Here is an 18,812-nt window from a genome sequence, read left to right as displayed (position 1 = left end):
AAAGCTCAACTGCTAACCAAAAGATTGGCAGTTTGAATCTACCAGCCGCTCCTTGGAAACCCTGTGGGGCAGTTCTACTCATTCCTATAGGGTTACTATGAGTCAGACTGACTCAACGGCAATGGGTGACTATAACAAATAAATCAGGTATGTTGATATATACTTAATATGTTCAAGATGTCATGCTCTTCCAAATTGATGATTTATTCAAGCAAAGTCTAGGTTATCATTTTTTAGGAGTATAGAAGAAAGGATTCCTGCATGGGTGGAGGTTGGCTTGCATGAGTTTAAAGCCCCTCAAGTGGTGGGCAAGAGTTTAGTCTTTGAAAATAGAAGAATGTTCAAATCCCACCTGAACCATTAACTAGCTATATAACACTGGGCAAGTTACTTCACTTCTCTGAGTGTCAGTTTCATAATCTGTAAATGGACTAAAAGTACTTTATCTTACAGGGCTACCTCACCCACCTTTCCCACCCTCCCAGGGTTCAATGAGACCACAACTAAAACACTGAGCTTGGTGTCTGGCACTGACTAGATATTCAATCAATGCTATTTCCTTCCTCCCTACCTTCCAACAATTACATTCATGTACTAGACTTTCCGTAAAAATTATTTGTGTGCCAAGCTACAACATTCTGCACAGGAGTGGAGGGATATGTATATGCTTGAGCCTTAGCCAGTGACATCTGAGCTGACCTGTGATGTCATCACCTATTAGTGGAGAACCAGAATAATACAGAAATTTATACATGTTGATATTATTTGCCAGACTGGAAATTCCACACAAATATAAAATAACACAAATATATAGAACAAAGGAACCAAGATTATTAATAAGAGTAGTAGTCACTAACACATATGTGCCTGGTACTACATTCAGCACTTTACATGTAGTAACTCACTTGTTCCTCACAGCAATCCTAAGAGGCAGGTACTTCTATTATCCCCATTTTACTGATAGGGAAACTAAGAGAACAGAAGGAGCTTTCCCAAGGTCACAAAGTTAGTAAGTAAAAAGTTCAGATTCAAACTTGGCAGGCAGGCTTCAGAACCTCTACTGCCTTCTAAAGATCAGAAAGGAAAGGAAACGTCTTCTCATCAAGAACTGACATTTCCATGTTCTAACAGAGTTTTCATTCCTGCCCACACATATATCTGTTCTATACGCCCAATTTTCTTAAACAACTTAAGAGAACATAGGGGAGCCTTCTAGGGTATTAGCAATATTCTATTTCTTGGGGGAAAAGATAGTTACATAGGTATTTATAATTTATTTTTCTTTTTTATTGCTATATATATATATATAAAACTAACAAAACATTTGCCATCTCAACATTTCTCACATGTACGATTCAGTGACATTAATTATGTTCATGTTGTGCAACCATTACCGTTTGCTTCCAAAATTTTCCATCACCCTTAGCAGAAATTATTCATTAAGTTTTATGTTCTCTTCTGTTTGTATATCTCACAATAAGAAAAAGTGGACCGACATATATGTAAGGACTCAACTATCCAGGCTTTGGTCATTGTGAAGGTTCCACATTAAGCTGCCCCTGATACACATAGGTTAGGATGTAGATGAGCAAAAGATGCTGCACACTCCTGCTCCCACCCCCTCCTCTGCATACATTGAATTTGCATTCTAGAATAACTACAGCAAAAACTCAGCTAATCTCCTGGCTGGTATGATTGTTATTATCATGCAGCGCACACATGCATATTCATCCAGATTAAAAGGGAAAAAATAAGCCTCCCTCATGGCACTGTTGATAAACAAGCCCCCCGCCAAAAAAATCTTTTTCCTTATACTCAAATGAAACACATTTTGAAGACTTGTCATACTTAAAAGTGATTTGCCCATAAGTCTTTTATATGTTAATAACACTGTATGTTGAATATTTCATTTCACAGATCATTATTTGATTTCCACATGATTTTGAGCACAATGGAAATGGGCACAGCAGTATCTGGTGCATTTCGGCACCAATCTCCATGTTAAAGCTCACATCGCTGGCATCAGAACACGTTGAACACAGCTGCAGCAGAAACCCAGGCCCATGTTTGTCAAGTTCACTTATTTCCAGACAAAACATTTTACTTCCTTGCATGGGGAGGGGGCTGGGGAGGAAGGAAGTGTTAGAAGAGGATAGTAAGGAAGGGCGGAGGATAGAGGGGGGAATGGAAAAGTATAATCAACTCTAAGTCAAGGTATTTGGCTCTACTGCTTTTGTAAGACTCTCTAGCTATTGTAAGACTCCAACTTCTCTGTGTAACCCCGTTTTCTTCTCATAGCTTAGGGGTATAGAGCCAGTGGTTCTCAACTTGGGAGCATATTAGTCTCACCAAAGCCCCTCCTAGAGAGGGTCTTATTTAATTAAGGGAGTCAGGGGATGCTGAGTGTAGCAGGAAGAGCAGGAGCAACCTGGGCATCAGTCCTTAGATGGCTTGATGTGCAGCCAGGGTTGAGAGTTTGTGGTAAGTCCTCAGGCTCTGCAGACACATGAGATTCAGGTAGATTACAAAGGTGGCAGGCAAGGATGCTCATATACACCTGTAAATTGGCTTACTCCATCATTTAGTGAAGACTGGGCTGAGATGGGATGAGAGTCCCTGGGTGGTACTGTTAATGCACTCGGCTGCTAACCAAAAGATTAGAGGTTCAAGTCCACCTAGAGATACCTTGGAAGAAAGACCTGGTGATCTACTCACAAAAAAAATAGTAGTTTTTCTTTAGAAGTTTTGAAGGGTTTGGTGGCATATATTGAAGGGGAGAATAACCTCAAAATGTTATTAATTAATGAAACTGTCAAAGGTAGAAATGTATAGGAGATGCATTTTGGCATACTGGTGTGTGTGCATGTGTGTGCATATGCATGTGTGTGTGTGTGTGTGTGTGTATTGGAGAGTTACCTGACAAGTGACCCGGTCTCATTCTTAAACTGTGCATTCTCTGAGTTGGGGATCTGAGTTTCATCTTTTGGCTTCTAATATTGCTTCAGTTCAGCATTCACTGATTGTACTTTCAGGGCTAGATGCCACATGAGCCATCTCAGCCCACCACCACCACTCACACCCTACCCACTCACCCCATGCCAATTCTCGGATCTCCTTGATTCTTCTAAGTAGAGTTATGATTACCTCTACTCCCACACCTATGATTTTACCAGCCCCAGGGTCATTCATTAACTGAGAGCTTATACTGGGCCAGGCATTGTCTCAGGCACTTTCACTTGCCTTAGACAAAGCAACAACGAACTTATGGGCACAGACTCTGGAATCATACTACCCCAGTTCAAATCCCAGCTACCATATCGGCCAACCCTGTAATCCCAGGCAAGTTACATAGCCTTCCCGTGCTTTCATTTCTTCATCTCTTTTCAGAGAAAATAATGGCATTTACCTCACAGAGCTATTTTGAGAGTTAAATAATTTAATACACTTTTTAAAAGCTTAGAATCATATTTGCCACATAGTAAGCCCTTAAAAAATGTTAGCAATTATTGAATCCTCCCTGAAATCCTGTGAGAGATTCCACAATGTCTGCAATTTACAGATGAGAAAAGTGAAGTTCAGACTCCAATCATAATATCCTCATATATAGTTTCTCACTTACAAGACTGTGTGTCCTCATCAGGGGATTAGAAAATAGACTTATCCTACAAAGATCTAACCAAAACTAAAACCAAACCCAGTGAAGATGCTGTAGTCGTTAGACGCTTCCACCGGTCCCTCTTCCAACAAAGACACGGAAAAACAACTGAATCTCCAGTGAAACCATCAGGGCCAGGGTTTTGTTTTTGTTGGGAGTTTTTAAATTACCTTTTCAATCTCTTGTTTTCTTTTAATTCTGCTCTAATTTTTATTATTTATGTTTATTTTTATTATTTCCTCTCTTCTGGTGCTTGAGGGCTTCTTTTTCTGTTCTCTTGTGCTTTTTTGAGTTGAAGGGTTAATGTTTTGATTTTGGCCCTTTCTTCTTTTTGGATGTGTGCATTTATTGCTACAAATTAACCTCTGAGCGGTGCTTTTGCTGTGTCCCAAAAGTTCTGGTAGGATTTTGTCTTAGTCATCTAGCGCTGCGCTAACAGAAATACCACAGGTGGATGGCTTTAACAAAGAGAAGTTTATTTCTTCATAGTAAAGTAGGGTAAAAGTCCAAATTCAGGGCGTCCGCTCCAGGGAAAGGCTTTCTCCCTCTGTCGGCCTTCTCATCAATGTTCCCCTGGATTAGGAGCTTCTTGGTACTGGGACCCCGGGTCCAAAGGACACGCTCTGCTCCTGGCACTGCTTTCTTGGTGGTATGAGGTCCCCATGTCTCTCTGCTCACTTCTCTCTTTTATATCTTAAGAGAAGAGTTAACACCACTACTACTAAAGGTATTTCAGAGCATAGAAAAGGATGGAATATTCCCAAACCCATTCTATGAAACCAGCATAACCCTGATACCAAAACCAGGTAAAGACACCACAAAAAAAGAAAATTACAGACCAATATCCCTCAAGAACATCGTAAAAATCCTCAGCAAAATTCTAGCCAATAGAATTCAACAACATATCAAAAAAATAATTCACCATGACCAAGTGGGATTCATACCAGGTATGCAGGGATGGTTCTACATTAGAAAATCAATGTCATCTATCATGTAAATAAAACAAAAGATGAGAACCACATTATCTTATCAATTGATGCAGAAAAGGCATTTGACAAACTCCAACACCTATTCATGATAAAAACTCTCAGCAAAATAGGAATAGAAGGGTAATTCTTCAACATAATTAAGGGCATTTATACAAAGCCAGCAGCCAACATAATCCTAAATGGAGAGCATCTGAAAGCATTCCCCTTGAGAATGGGAACCCGATAAGGATGCCCTTTATCACCACTCTTATTCAACACTGCGATGGAGGTCCTAGCCAGAGCAATCAGGCTAGAAAAAGAAAGAAAGGCCATCCAAATTGGTAAGGAACCTGCTTGTGCAGAAACGCCAGCTGTGACTGCTAACTGACCTCAACAGAGGGTGCAACAACAGGAGGAACAAATCAGAAGGAAAATCATCACCCAGATCCTATTTCGAAGCAAGAGGTCTGACAAGAACCATGTTGTCTCCTGTTTGTGGAGAGAGGGGTGTTAGTGCTCAGTAAGTTTAATGCAAAACATGCATTATATTTTAATGATATTAACCCTAATTAGAAGCCAGCCGCTTGAGAGGCAAAAAGCACAAAGAAGGCCAGTTTCATTCTTTTAAAAGCGGAGCTTCTCAACCCAGGCTACACATTAGAATTACCTGGGGAGCTTTTTTAAAATATTAATGCCTAGGCCTCATCCCCTGAGATTCTGATTTAATTGATCTAGTATGGAGCCCAGGCATCAGCATTTTTTAAAAAAAAGAAAGAAAGAAGCTTCCCAGGCAATTCTTAAGTGCAGACGGAATTGAGAATCACTCTTCTAAAGGGAAGGGAATGGAAATTTTTTACGTCCTTTCTATGTCCCAGCCATTGTACCATACTTTCAAACAGATTATACTATTAAATTTAAAAACAGAAATTCTATCAAGATTTAGAGTCCCTGGATGGTGCAAACAGTTAATTTGCTCAGCTGCTAACCAAAAGGTTGGAGGTTCGAGTCCACTCAGAGGTGCCTTGGAAGAAAAGCCAGGTGGTCTGCTTCCCAAAAAATCAGCCATTGAAAACCCTACGGAGCAAAGTTCTACTCTGACACAAGAGGTCACCATGAGTCAGAATCAACTCGAGGGCAACTGGTTTTTTTATGTAATCCCAAGGGTTTTTCTATTTTCCATGACATCAGGTTACTTACTAATTTTTTTTCCCCTTTGGCCTATGGGGGTCCTAGAGACGAGATGAATAATCAGAGCCAGCACAACATAAAACTTCTAAAAAGTTAGAGAAGCCAATTAGGGCTATCTTGTTAATTGCCCTGAACACTGGGCACACAGCACTGAGACAGGAAAAACCAAACAGCAGCTAAGGGAAGGGTTCCAGTTTTTCTGGTGCCAAGATACACTGAAGCCCCAAAGAGGAGAATAGTAAAAACAACAATAATAACTTAAAGAGAAAGACCTAAAGAAGCAAGCACAAGATAAGACAGACTGAGTGAATGATCCCGTTTGTATTTCCAGGCCTGGATCTGGCAGTACTGGTTTGCCTTGTGAGCTCAGAATAAAGCAAAAAGGCTAGTTCTGGAAAATACCTTGAGTGCTCAGCTTTAAATAAGCAGCAGCTGTCAACACTGACCCAAGGTAAAATGGTAGAATATATTACAATGATCTTTGTTAGCCTCCCACTTTCCTCTGTTCCTGATGGGCCATTTTGCTGCTGCTTAGGTGTTCGGTGTCCATGCCACACTCCCAAAGCCTCCATTCCACCCGTTGTCCCCTATGAAGTTCTTACCCAGGCCCACTTTGCCCTGTGATGATGCCTCTGGCTCCTTACTTTTGCCTCACTCTTATCAATAAATAAATGGTCCTTTGAGCTCAGATTTCACTATCGTGAGATAGAATTCTGTTTATGCCCAATGCCATGCTGATTTCACACTTAATCTTCTCATTTCTGGATAGGTGCTAGCTTTATCTGATTTTCAAGTGTGGCATCAAAACAGGAATTTTTCCCTAAAATGCCCAACTTTCCGAGATAAATGGCAAAATAACTTGCTGTAGAGTCAATGATCATCAGCCTCATGACATTTGAAATGGAACATGCATTTGCAGTTGCTAACGATATACACGTCGGTTTCACGCACACGGCCTCATTTCTTTCTCACAACAGCCCTGTAGGGTGAGTACTATTTTACCACACAAAAATCTGATATTATTTTGTAGAGGTTAAGTAACATAGGCAAGGATGCATCCCAGGTTCTTAGCACACCAGTCTCCTAATTCTAAGGCACCATGACATTACACGAACTCCCCATTACACAAATTCTGTCATGGCTGAGAGTGTGAGGGCTCCAGTTAGAATGCCTGCACTTGAATCCTAGTCGCCTATCTACTACCTGGGTAACCTTGGACAAGCCACTCAACCTCTCTAAGTTTTGGTTTCCCCTTCTACAAAGGGGAATGATATTAGTAGCTACCTCACAAAGGGTTGTGAGAATTAAATGAGATCGTGTATATAAAGTGCTTGGTACAATGCCTAAAACATAGAAAATAGTCAATAAATAAAAGCTACTCTTGTTGCTATCAATCTTTATTTCATGGGTGTATCTGTATATATGTGTTCACACATATGGTTCTCAACCAGACTGAGAACCTTCTTGCTTCTTGCACTACTGCCATTTAAGAGGAGCTTTCCTTCTTTTCTGCTCTTTAGAAGCCTCTGGGACTATAAAAGGAAACCATTCTCTTGGATAAACAAATTACTACCCAATGATAAAGAGTAACGATGAATCTGTGAAACATAACATGGAGGAATCTGGAAGGCACTATGTTGAGTGAATTTAATCGGTCACGAAAGGACAAATATTGTATAAGACCACTATTATAAGATCTCAAGAAAAGGTTTAAACACAGAAGAAAACATTCTTTGATGATTACAAGGGTGGAGAGGGATGGAGAGGGTTAATCACTAACTAGATAGTAGAGAAGAATTATCTTAGGTGAAGGGGAGGACAGCACACACTACAGGGGAAGTCAGCAAAACTGGCCTAAACCAAAAGCTAAGAAGTTTCCTGAATACAACCAAACACTTCGAGGGACAGAGTAGCAGGGATGGAGGACTGGGGACCATGCTTTCAGGGGACATCTAGGTCAATTGGCATAACCAAGTTTATTTAGAAAATGTTCTGCATCCTACTTTGGTGAGTGGCGTCTGGGGTCTTAAAATCTTGCAAGCGGCCATCTAAGATGCATCAATTGGTCCCAACCCACCTGGAGTAAAGGAGAATGAGGAACACCAAAGCCACAAGGAAAGTATTAGCCCAAGAGACACAAAGGGCCACATAAACTGGAGACTGCATCAGCCTGAGACCAGAAGAACTTGATGATGCCTAGCTACTACCAGTGACAGCCCTGAACACAACAGAGAGTCCCTGACAGAGCAGGAGAAAAGTGGGGTGCAGAACTCAAATTCTAGTAAAAAGACAAGACTTAATCATCTGAGACTGGAGGAATCCCAGAAAGCATGTCCTCCAGACTCTCTGTCAACCCAGCACTAAAACCATTCCCAAGGCCAACTCTTCAGTCAAAGATTAGACTGAACTATGGGACATAAAATGATACTCGTGAAGACTGTGCTTCTTAGCTCAAGTAGATACATGAGACTAAATGGGAAGCTCCTGTCCGGAGGTGAGATGAGAAGGCAAAGAGGATCAGGAGCTTGTTGAATGGATATGGGAAATCAGGGATGGAAAGGAGGAATGTGCTGTCACAGTATAGGGAGAGCAATTAGGGTCACATAACAATGTAAGTATAAATTTTTGTATAAGAGACTAACTTGAATTCTAAACTTTCACTTAAAGTACAACAGTTAAAACAAAAGAAAAAGGAAACTATTCTCTCAATCTGTCTTATCTTGTACTTGGTTCTTTAAGCCAACCATCATCTCTACAGATTTCTCCTTTGCCACAGTTTGGCAAAGCCTTCAATACAGCTCCCAAGGTAGCTTTGCCATTTACAGCTGCCAGTCCCTCCATTGATTAGGCACTTAGCTCAGCAGGAGGGCCTTACAGTCCTTCGGAATTGGGGCACTCACAGAAATCAAATACTTGTGAATTAAAGAAGCAGCATTGTCGGCACTCAATGGGTGTTAAATACCCATAATGATAGCAGGATACACTCAAGATCGCATGCCACACTCCCAAAGCCTCCATTCTGCCCTTCCTAAAAATAAAAATAAATAAGGCTGCCTTCGCTCAGAGCTATAGGAATACTGCAGGCATTGTTCCATTTCAGACCATTTCTCTGTATTAGGCCAAACTCTTATCATTTTATTATTTAATCACCTCATGTCAAAAGTCTAAGACCTTGCTTCAAAGTCCCACATACTGTGCCCTTAAAGAATCTCGGACAGGAGGGAGGGTGAGGAACCAACATTGTTTGAGCACCTGCTGTAAGCCAGGCTTTGTGCAATTGCTTTCAAGTGATTTTTTTTTTTTTAAATCCTCACAACCACTCCGTGACATGTAAGTAAAACGTCTTCCAGTTTTAAAGATGGGGAACATGAGGCTTAGAGAGATTGGGTGACTTTCTTAGAGAGATGGGGACCCATGGCTATTGGGGTGGGGGCAGGATTCAAACACAAGTCTGAGTGCAAAGCCTGTGCTCCTCATTCCTCAGATTCTTGCTGAAAGGGGCCTTAGTTCCCTTGCTTCCAGACATGAAAACCGGGACCCAAAGAATGTTTGCCTTGCTTCAGCTGCACACCTGGAATCAGAATCCCATTCTCCAGCATTCTTTTCAGTACATCAGGTTCTTCATTCACTTTGTCTTTATCAAAAAACATTTTCAATATCACCAGTTTGTTGATATTGTGTAAAAGGATGCTCTCCTAGGAGACAAAGTGTATTTCAAAATTGTTTTCTAAAAGAACTTTATTTTTTTCTCCTCTTCAAAAAACCCAGTTTAAAGCTGCATAAAACCTGCCCTACTTAGACCTTCTGCAAAAGGTTCAGCTTTTCTATATGGTAAATCAAATTCAGCATTACTCGGGGACTCATCATACATACCAAGTACCTAATGAAGATAATCCATCAGCGCTCTACGGCAACTTTATTGGGCCATTCCTGCCCACGGAAATAGCAAAAACAGCCAGGGGAAAAAAAGTCACCAGAAATTAAGTGGGGAAAAAGATGATATTCAATTATATAAATATTCTCAGCAATGCTCTGAGGAATGGAATTATTGGCTTGCGGGGAAGACCCACATTGAACCAGGTGGCAAAGGAGATTTACACCATATAGTTGATGCTTTCATTAGAGTTCATACAGCCTGTATTCAGAAAGTGGGTGTCTAGAAGCTTGATAATATTGCATATTCATAATCTGACACTGTAATATGGCAGCTTTAAAAAAAGAAGGGGGTGTTCCACTCTTATTCATTCGATATTTACTTTTTATTAGTGTTATTCTTTGACATAATTATATACAAAGAATTAGAAATGTTAATGCTGCACTAATGCAATCATAATTACTTCCATTTATTCTAGAACATAAGTGAATTTATAAATTTATTTATTTGCAATTCAAGTGACTTCTTGGATTCACTTTGTTTTTAAATAAAATCTGTTTTTCCATCCTTTCTAACTAACCCTGCAGTTAGCTAAACCTTCTAGGGTATTAGCTAAACAGAATTCTACTAAATTCATGAAATGGAAAAATAAAGTAGTTTTAAGGACGAACCATGGATTCATCCCAACTATACTTCTAATTACCTATTGAGTTTGCTTGATATTATTCTTATCCCTCTTGCATCATAAGGAAGTTGAATTAAGTTGTCCAAAGAGATTTTAAATGAACTGCTTTTTACATTTTCAACTGACAAAATGTAAATAAAAAGTAGAAAAGCACTTGATTTCAACACCTTCTTAAAATATTATACTGACTATTGTCTCCAAAGGGTTTTAAAAGATTTCAAGTTATAAAGGTATCTTCCTGGGGAAAACCAAGTGAAACTATAAACATTTTCTTCCACATTTAACAGTAAAATATCCATTAAGAATTAATATCCCAATATTAGAAACGTCTCTTCTGGGAAAAAAAAAAAAAAAAGCCCTGCAAGAACCACTAAATTGGTTAAGTATTTAAAGGCAGATTTCTATCAGTATACCTCTTCATGAAATACAGACTGCCCAACATTTAACTCCAAACATACGTTAACAAGATTTTTGCTTGAAATTAAGATTTTAAGGCATAATGCCAATAAAATTCTGCCTTACAAGAGGCAATTTCCTCTCTCCACCCCCACCGCCATACACAAAAAAAAAATGACTTTACTAGAAGGCTTTGGGAAGTGCTTTGACAGAGATGATATCCTGGAACAACTTTCAGTAAATTGAAGGAAATGTGTGGTTCTTTGACTGTATTCTGTATTAAGTAAAGAATAGTACTTCTATGCATCTTTTTAAAAAAAGAAAAAAGTACCACCAACACCAAAAACCAACCCCATTGCCAGCAAGTCCATTCCGACTCAGTGACCCTATAGGACAGAGTAGAACTTCCCTATATGTTTTCCTAGGCTGTAATCTTTACGGACACAGACTGCCACATTTTTCTACCGTGGGTGGTGGGTTTGAATCGCTGACCTTTTAGTTAGCAACCAAGTGTTTTGACCACTGCACCACCAAAAAAACAAACTCACTGCCGTCCAGTGGATTGCGACTCATAGCGACCCTATAGGGCAGAGTAGAACTGCCCCATAGGGTTTCCAAGGAGCAGCTGGTGGATTCGAATTGCCATATCTTTTGGTTAGCAGCCGAGCTTTTAACCACTATGCCACCAGGACTCCTTAAAAAGTATCACAAGGCTCCAGAAATAAGTGTTAATCTCCCCCTCCACACAGCCCGAGAACCGAGTGTTTCGAGCCTCTGAGACCTGGAAGAGATTTAAAAAAAGAAAACCAGTTGCCATGGAGTCAATTCTGATAATCCAGCCTGACCCCACGCCAGCCTGAAACTGTCTCTGACTTCATGACATAGTATCAGGAAAGATGTGGATAGCTGGCCTTGTTGTCTTTCTAACATCTCTTCTCCTGTAGGTAACACACTCCATGTGGTTTGAGGGGATTGACACATCTCCCTGCCTACATGAGTGGGAATATGCACCAAATTTATATCTCCAGCTCAAACCTCTCCCCTGAACTCCATGCCCATATATCCAACTGTGATGGTTAAGGTTGTGTGTCAACCTCACTGGGCCATGATTCTCAATGGTTTGGCAGTTATGATGTAGTTTGGCAGTCATATGATGATGTAATCACTTCCATGATGATATTTGATATAATGTGATCACCTCCATGATGGGATCTGCTGTTTGTAGCCAATCAGTTGAAAGAAGAGTTTCCTTGGGAGTGTAGCCTGCATTGAACGTAAGTGGACTCTCCAGCAAGGCTCAAGGGCTTTTGCTCGCTCTGGATCCTGCAGCTGGCTCCTGTTCATCTGATCTCTGGTTCCTGGGACCTGAGCTAGCAGTTTATCTGTCATCTTGTCTGCTAGTCTTAGGATATGTCGATCTTCACAGCCTGTGAGCAGGAGCCCTGCTGTCTGACCTGTTGATCTTGGGTTCACCAGCTCCTGCAGCTATATGAATTATGAGAGGCCTCTATCCTGACCCATGGACTTGGGACGTTCCAGCCTCTACAATCACGTGAGCCATTTCCTTGATATAAATATATATATATATATATACATATACATATATATATATATATATTTATACACTTTACTGGTTTTGCTTCTCTAGAGAACCCAGCCTAAGACACCAACTGACTATTCAGCATCTTCACTTAGATCTCTAATAGACATCGCAAAGTTAACATCTCAAACCTGAACTCCTAAACTTCCACCCAAACCCATTCCTCCATAGTCTTCCTCACTCAGTTAATATCACCATTATCCTTCCATTAGTCAGGCTATCAACCTTGAAGTCATCCTTGACTCCTCTCTTGGGTCTCACACCCCACAAACAATCTGTCAGGAAATCCCATCATCTATACCTTCAAAATATATCCAGAATCTAACCACTACTCACCACCATGCCCCAAGTTACCATCATCTCACCAGAATTATTGCAATAGTCTCCCAACTGGTCCCCCTGCTTCCACCTTTGCCAGCTTCATCCCAGGATAATCTCCAAACAATAGCCAGAGTGATACTTTTAAGCCATGAAGTCATGTCTTATTATTACTCTTGTCATATCCTCCAGTAAGTTCCTATCTCAGTCAGAGTAGAAGCCCAAGCCCTTACAATAGCCTATAATATCCTTCATAATCTGGTATCTACCCCTCTCTCCTCCCAACTCTTTGTACCTCCTCTCTAACCTCATCTCCTACTACCCTTCCTTTCACTCACTCTGCTCCAGCCACACTAGCCTTTTAGTTGTTCCTAGAACATAGCAGCACAATCCTACTTCAGGTCCTTTGCACTGACATTCCCTTTGCCTGGAATGCTCTTTCCCCATATATCTACATGGCACTTTCCATTACTATAAGTCTTTGTTTCAATAAGTCATCATCTCATTGAGTCCTACCCTGGTCACCCTATTTAAAATTGTACAACCTCCCCCCTCCACACACATACACATACTGCACTAAATCCCCACTATCCTCAGGATTTTAGTTTTTCTGTGTTTTGTAATGGTCAAATATAATTTACTCATTTATTATGTTGACAGCCTGACACTCCCCCAACCCCAAGATGGCAGAATTTCTTATCTTTTATACCCTACTATATCTCCAGTGACTAGATCACCACCTGGAACATAGTAGGCACTCAATAAATACTTACTTACTGAATTATTGGTTATACTTACTTAATGAATTATTGGTTATAGATGCCATGTCACCCTGTACCATAATTGTTTGTATGTATTTCTCTCTCTCCTTCTCTCTCCCTTCCTCAGTAGAACACTACGGGTCCTTGGGGACAGGTAGCATGTCTTTTTCATCTTTGTGCACCACTGCCAAGTACTGGAGCCTAGCATAGAGAATGCCTTACTCTTCCTTGCTTGAAGGTAGGGAAAAGGTCTTATACCTCTCTTTTCCCTTGTACTTCCTTATCCATATAGCAGATGCACTACAAATTGTGTCAAATTAACTTGATAATTTCCAGGTACCACAACTATTTTAGAGTAGAAAAAAATGAAAACTTCTTTTGAGTTCTTATTTTAGGTTTCACTTCAATATCTAAACAACAGCCTCTATTCCACCCCCATTTTATGAAATAATTTAAATAGTGTTGCATTGAGATTATGAAACTAGTCTTATAAAGGATTCACTTGCTTAACTAATTTAAGTCAATTGATCTGAGTTATCAAGCTGATAGCTTTCAGTATACTTCTGAAGTCTACCATTTGAAATATTTAGATAATAGTTTACATTACCAGTTCATTTTCATGATGCAAAGCAAAACATTTGTGGTTGTTGGTTAAACTGTGACAATGAAAGGCACACTGAAAATGAAAGAGGTGCACTAGATTCAAACCTCTATACCTTTCCACACACTTAACTCAGTGGATGATGCCTTCTCTCTCTCTCCTATCTATCTTCAGCAGCTCCACTCTGCTAGATTCTTCCCATTAGCATATAAACTGATGTGTAAACAAATCTTTTTTTTTTTTAATTTTATTGTGTTTTAGGTGAAAGTTTACAGCACAAATCAGTTTTTCATTCAAAAATTTTATACACAAATTATTTTGTGACATTAGTTGCAATCCCCACCATGTGTCAGCACTCTCCCCCTTTCCCTTTCCACTCTCAAATCTCCAATTTAAAAAGAAACAAATACACATCTCCTTCCAGCTAATGTTCTGTTCTTCATTCAAAACCAAAGTTCTCAAAAAGGTTTGTCTATCTACACTCACTGCCTCCCAGAAACTCATCCCCCAGTCACACTCACTTCCCATTTCTTCACTGAAACCTTAAGCACTCAAATAACAACAACTAATTCCCTCGTTGCTAAATTCAGTGAATACTTAATGGTCCTTTATTTTATTCTACTATATAACAGTGCTGACCATTCGCTCCACCTTGAAATGTTCTTTTCTCTCATATTCTCTTTTCTAGGATAACACACTTTTCTGTATGTCCTCCTTCCTTTCTGGATGCTCCTTCTCAGTTTCCTCTGTGAACTGCTCTTTCTCTGGCCTCTGTCCAAGATCCTGGACTCTTATTCTCACAATCCCATCCACTCACAAAGTTTGAATTACTTCCGATATTTTAACAATTCCCACATCTATATCTCCAGCCCAGAGAGCTCTCCTGATCTCCTCTCTTGGCTGTAACCACAGGCACCTTAAACACAATGGCTCCAAATCTAAACACAACACCTTCCGCTCTCCAGCAGGACAAACTGCTCATTTTGCCCTGTCTCCTAGGTCAAAGAATGATATGACCCTCCACCCAGTTCCCAAGCAGCAAATCCAGTTGCAAGTTTTTCCCAATCCCCACGTCCAACCCATCACAAATTATTGTGGGTTGTACTTCTAGATACACCTGTAATCTATCCAGTCAGTTCTCAACATTCTCACTACAAGTAGCTTAGTCTGTCCACTGTCATCCTTCACTGGTTATGAAACAACCTAATGACTGGTCTCCCTGACTGTATTCCTCTAATGGACTTTCTACAATGCAGTAAGAGTAACCTTTATAAAATCTAAATTAGATTATGTCATTTCACTGCTTAAAACTCCACAACAGCCATCAGGGTAATGCAAATCAAAATTAAATGAGTATCACTTCACAACCAGTAGGATGGCTATAACCAAAAAGGCACATAATTTAAAACCTCATGCACTGCTAGTGAGATTGTAAAATCATATAACTGCATTGGAAAACACTTTGGCAGTTACTCAAAATGTTAAACATAGAGTTACCATATGATCCAGGATTTCCACTCTTGGATATATACATATATACCCAAGAGAAATGAAAACATACATCTACACAAAAACTTGTACTTGAATGGTAGCACTTTTAATAACAGACAAGAAGTGGCAACAACCCAAATGTCCATCAACTGATAAATTGAGTAAATAAAATGTATAGCCACTGTGATGGTTAAGATTGTGTGTCAACTTGGCTGGGCCATGATTCTCAGTGTTTTAATGTAATCACTCCCATGATTGAATATACTGTGAGTAGCCAATCAGATGAAAGGGAGCCTCCTTGGGGGTGTGGCCCACATCTGAATATAAGCAGACGTTCTGGCTTTTTGCTCTCTCTGGATCCTGCGGCTGCTTCCTGTCATCTCATCTCCCATTCTTGGGACTTGAGCTGTCAGCTTATCTGCCGAACCTGGGATTCACTGATCTGCACAGCCTGTGAGGGGGAGCCCTGCTCTCTGACCTGCTGCTCTTGGGCTTGCCAGCTTCTGCAGCTGTGTGACATGGGAGAGGCCTCTACCCTGATCCATGGACTTGGGATGTTGTAGCCTCTACAATCATGTGAGCTGTTTCCTTGATACAATCTCTATATAGATATACATATTTATACACCTTACTGGTTTTGCTTTTCTAGAGAACCCAGACTAAGACATTTCATACCGAGAGTGGGATGGTTCTAGAGAAACAAAATTGTAAGGATGAGTTTTCTAAATTGGTTCTCAAGTCTAGTTAGTCAGAAAGACATTGATGACTCTGCTTCCAGCAGTAAAGAAGTCACTGCTAGTCCATGGAGCGAGGTGGCGATACAAATATGCAAAATATCACCACCGGTAGATCAGGTATTGGTGAAAGGTGAGGCTCAGGGTGAACACATGTGTGATATCTTTCTACAGCTTTGTCGGAATGAGAAATATAAGGAAACTGGTTGGTTTGTCCTACGTTCGCTACACAAACTGATGAAGGAAAGAGATGCGCTCAGGGCTTCAGAGTCAAAGCTCAACTGCCGCATACATGACCTCAAGGCTTCAACTTGTGCTTTAAAAGAAAGCCTTATTTCTTGTAGTAACAAAGCCGAAATTGCTGAAAACCAAACCCAGAGTCTTACCATAAGAGTGGCTGAATTACAACACCAGCTCAGTTGCAAACCTCGAGAGGTGTCTGAAGTTAAGTAAGGGCATTGATTGGAAAGAGATGGCATCCTGAGACTTGGGATGTGGACATATGGGCAGATAATCAGGAAGCTGGGGACACTGAGCCTGTAAATTCCGTTGAATCACTCCTGCCAGCAGAACCAGTTCCATCTGAAGAGATTACTTCATGTTTGTCTGCTAAACCACCCTGCCCAGAAAAACCATTAGCCCCTCCACTCTCATGTGAGGAGATTAGCCCCAGCCCAGCTACCTCTAAAGAGTACTTGCCTGAGTCTTTGCCTGGAGCATCGCCTGAGGCAGATGCTTTACAAGATAATGCTGAATGTTCTCAAAACAATTCCACACTACGGATTCTTGCTTCTAGACCTATAATTAGGCTTAAGTCCCAGCGAGCCCCAAAACGTGAAGTACAGAGTGTGACCCAGGAGGAGGTATGCTACACTCCAAAAGAACTACTTGAGTTTTCTAATATGTACAAACAGAAACCTGGGGAATATGTGTGGGAATAGCTATTAAAGGTGTGGGATAATGGTGCAAGGAACATAAAGATGGATCAGTCTGAGTTTATTGATATGGGTCCAACGGCGCACAGACTGTTCCTTCAATGTTTCAGCTAGAGAAGTTAGGAAAGGATCTAATAGTTTATTTGGTTGGGTTGCTGAAGCATGGATTATGAGGTGGCTAACACTAAATCAAGTTGAAGTACCAGACCTGCCTTGGTATACTGTAGAAGAAAGTATCCAAAGGCTTAGGGAAATTGGCATGCTAGAGTGGATTTATCAAGTTAGACCAACAGACCCACACATGGAGTGTCCAGAGGACACACCTTTTACCACAAGTGTGAGGAACAAATTTGTGAAGGGAACTCCAGCATCCTTGAAGACTGCTGTGACTGCTATTTTATATAAGTCAGATTTCACAGTCAGAACTGCCCTAACTACAATGGGGCTGATTGTACCCTGTGGTAGTAGGGACCAAGTGGCTGCACTCAATCGACAAAGACAAGGCGGGCATGGTTACAGTAATGGACAGAGGACTCAAAATAGTAATCAGAATAGTCTGACTCGTATGGACTTATGGTGTTGGCTACTTAGTCATGGTGTCCCTAGGAGTGAAATAGATAGGAAATCTACTAAATATTTACTTGATCTATACAAATGGATGAATTCTAGATCAGGTGAACAGCAGTCTAACTCGAATCACCAGAACAGAGAGTCACAGTCCCTCGATCAATTCCCAGATTTGAGTGAGTTTAAAGACCCACAACCCCTTGAATGAAGGGAAGGCCGGGTCCCCTTGAGGAAGGACTCCAATACACTGTCAAAAATTTTTACTGTTAATCTTTCTCCCAGCCTTCCCCAAAGGGACCTACAGCCTTTTACAAGAGTGACTGTTCATTGGGGAAAAGGAAATAATCAGACTTTTTGGGGATTAACGGATACTGGCTCTGAGCTGACACTAATTCCAAGAGACCCAAAATGTCACTGTGGCCCACCAGTCAGAGTGGGGGCATATGGAGGTCAGGTTATTAATGGAGTCTTGGCTCATATCCGTCTCACAGTAGGTCCACTGGGTCCCCGAACCCATCCTGTAGTGATTTCCCCAGTTCCAGAATGCATAATTGGAATAGATATACTTAGCAACTGGCAGAACCCCCACATTGGATCCCTGACGAACAGAGTAAGGGCTATTATGATAGGAAAAGCCAAGTGAAAGCCATTAGAACTGCCCCTACCTAGGAAAATAGTAAACCAAAAGCAATACCACATTCCTGGAGGGATTGCAGAGATTACTGCCACCATCAAGGACTTGAAGGATGCAGGGCTGGTGATTCCCACCACATCCCCATTCAACTCGCCTATTTGGCCTGTGCAAAAAACAGATGGATCTTGGAGAATGACAGTAGATTATCAAAAACTTAACAAGGTGGTGACTCCAATTGCAGCTGCTGTTCCAGATGTAATTTCACTGCTTGAGCAAATTAATACATCTCCTGGTACCTGGTATGCAGCTATTATCTGGCTAATGCCTTTTTCTCCATACCTGTTTCAAAGGACCACCAGAAGCAGTTTGCCTTCAGCTGGCAAGGCCAACAATACACCTTCACTT

At 40.7% G+C, this 18,812-nt stretch overlaps 1 protein-coding gene across 4 annotated transcripts in view; it reads right to left on the bottom strand.

The window, feature by feature from the left end:
• MSRA (methionine sulfoxide reductase A) overlaps positions 1–18,812 on the bottom strand; it is a 798,651-nt gene that overhangs the window by 621,826 nt on the left and 158,013 nt on the right. The window lies entirely within an intron of this gene.

This window comes from Trichechus manatus, unplaced genomic scaffold (assembly GCF_000243295.1).
Source record: "Trichechus manatus latirostris isolate Lorelei unplaced genomic scaffold, TriManLat1.0 scaffold00091, whole genome shotgun sequence".
Taxonomy (NCBI): domain Eukaryota; kingdom Metazoa; phylum Chordata; class Mammalia; order Sirenia; family Trichechidae; genus Trichechus; species Trichechus manatus.
This window is presented reverse-complemented; position numbering and strand designations above follow the sequence as displayed.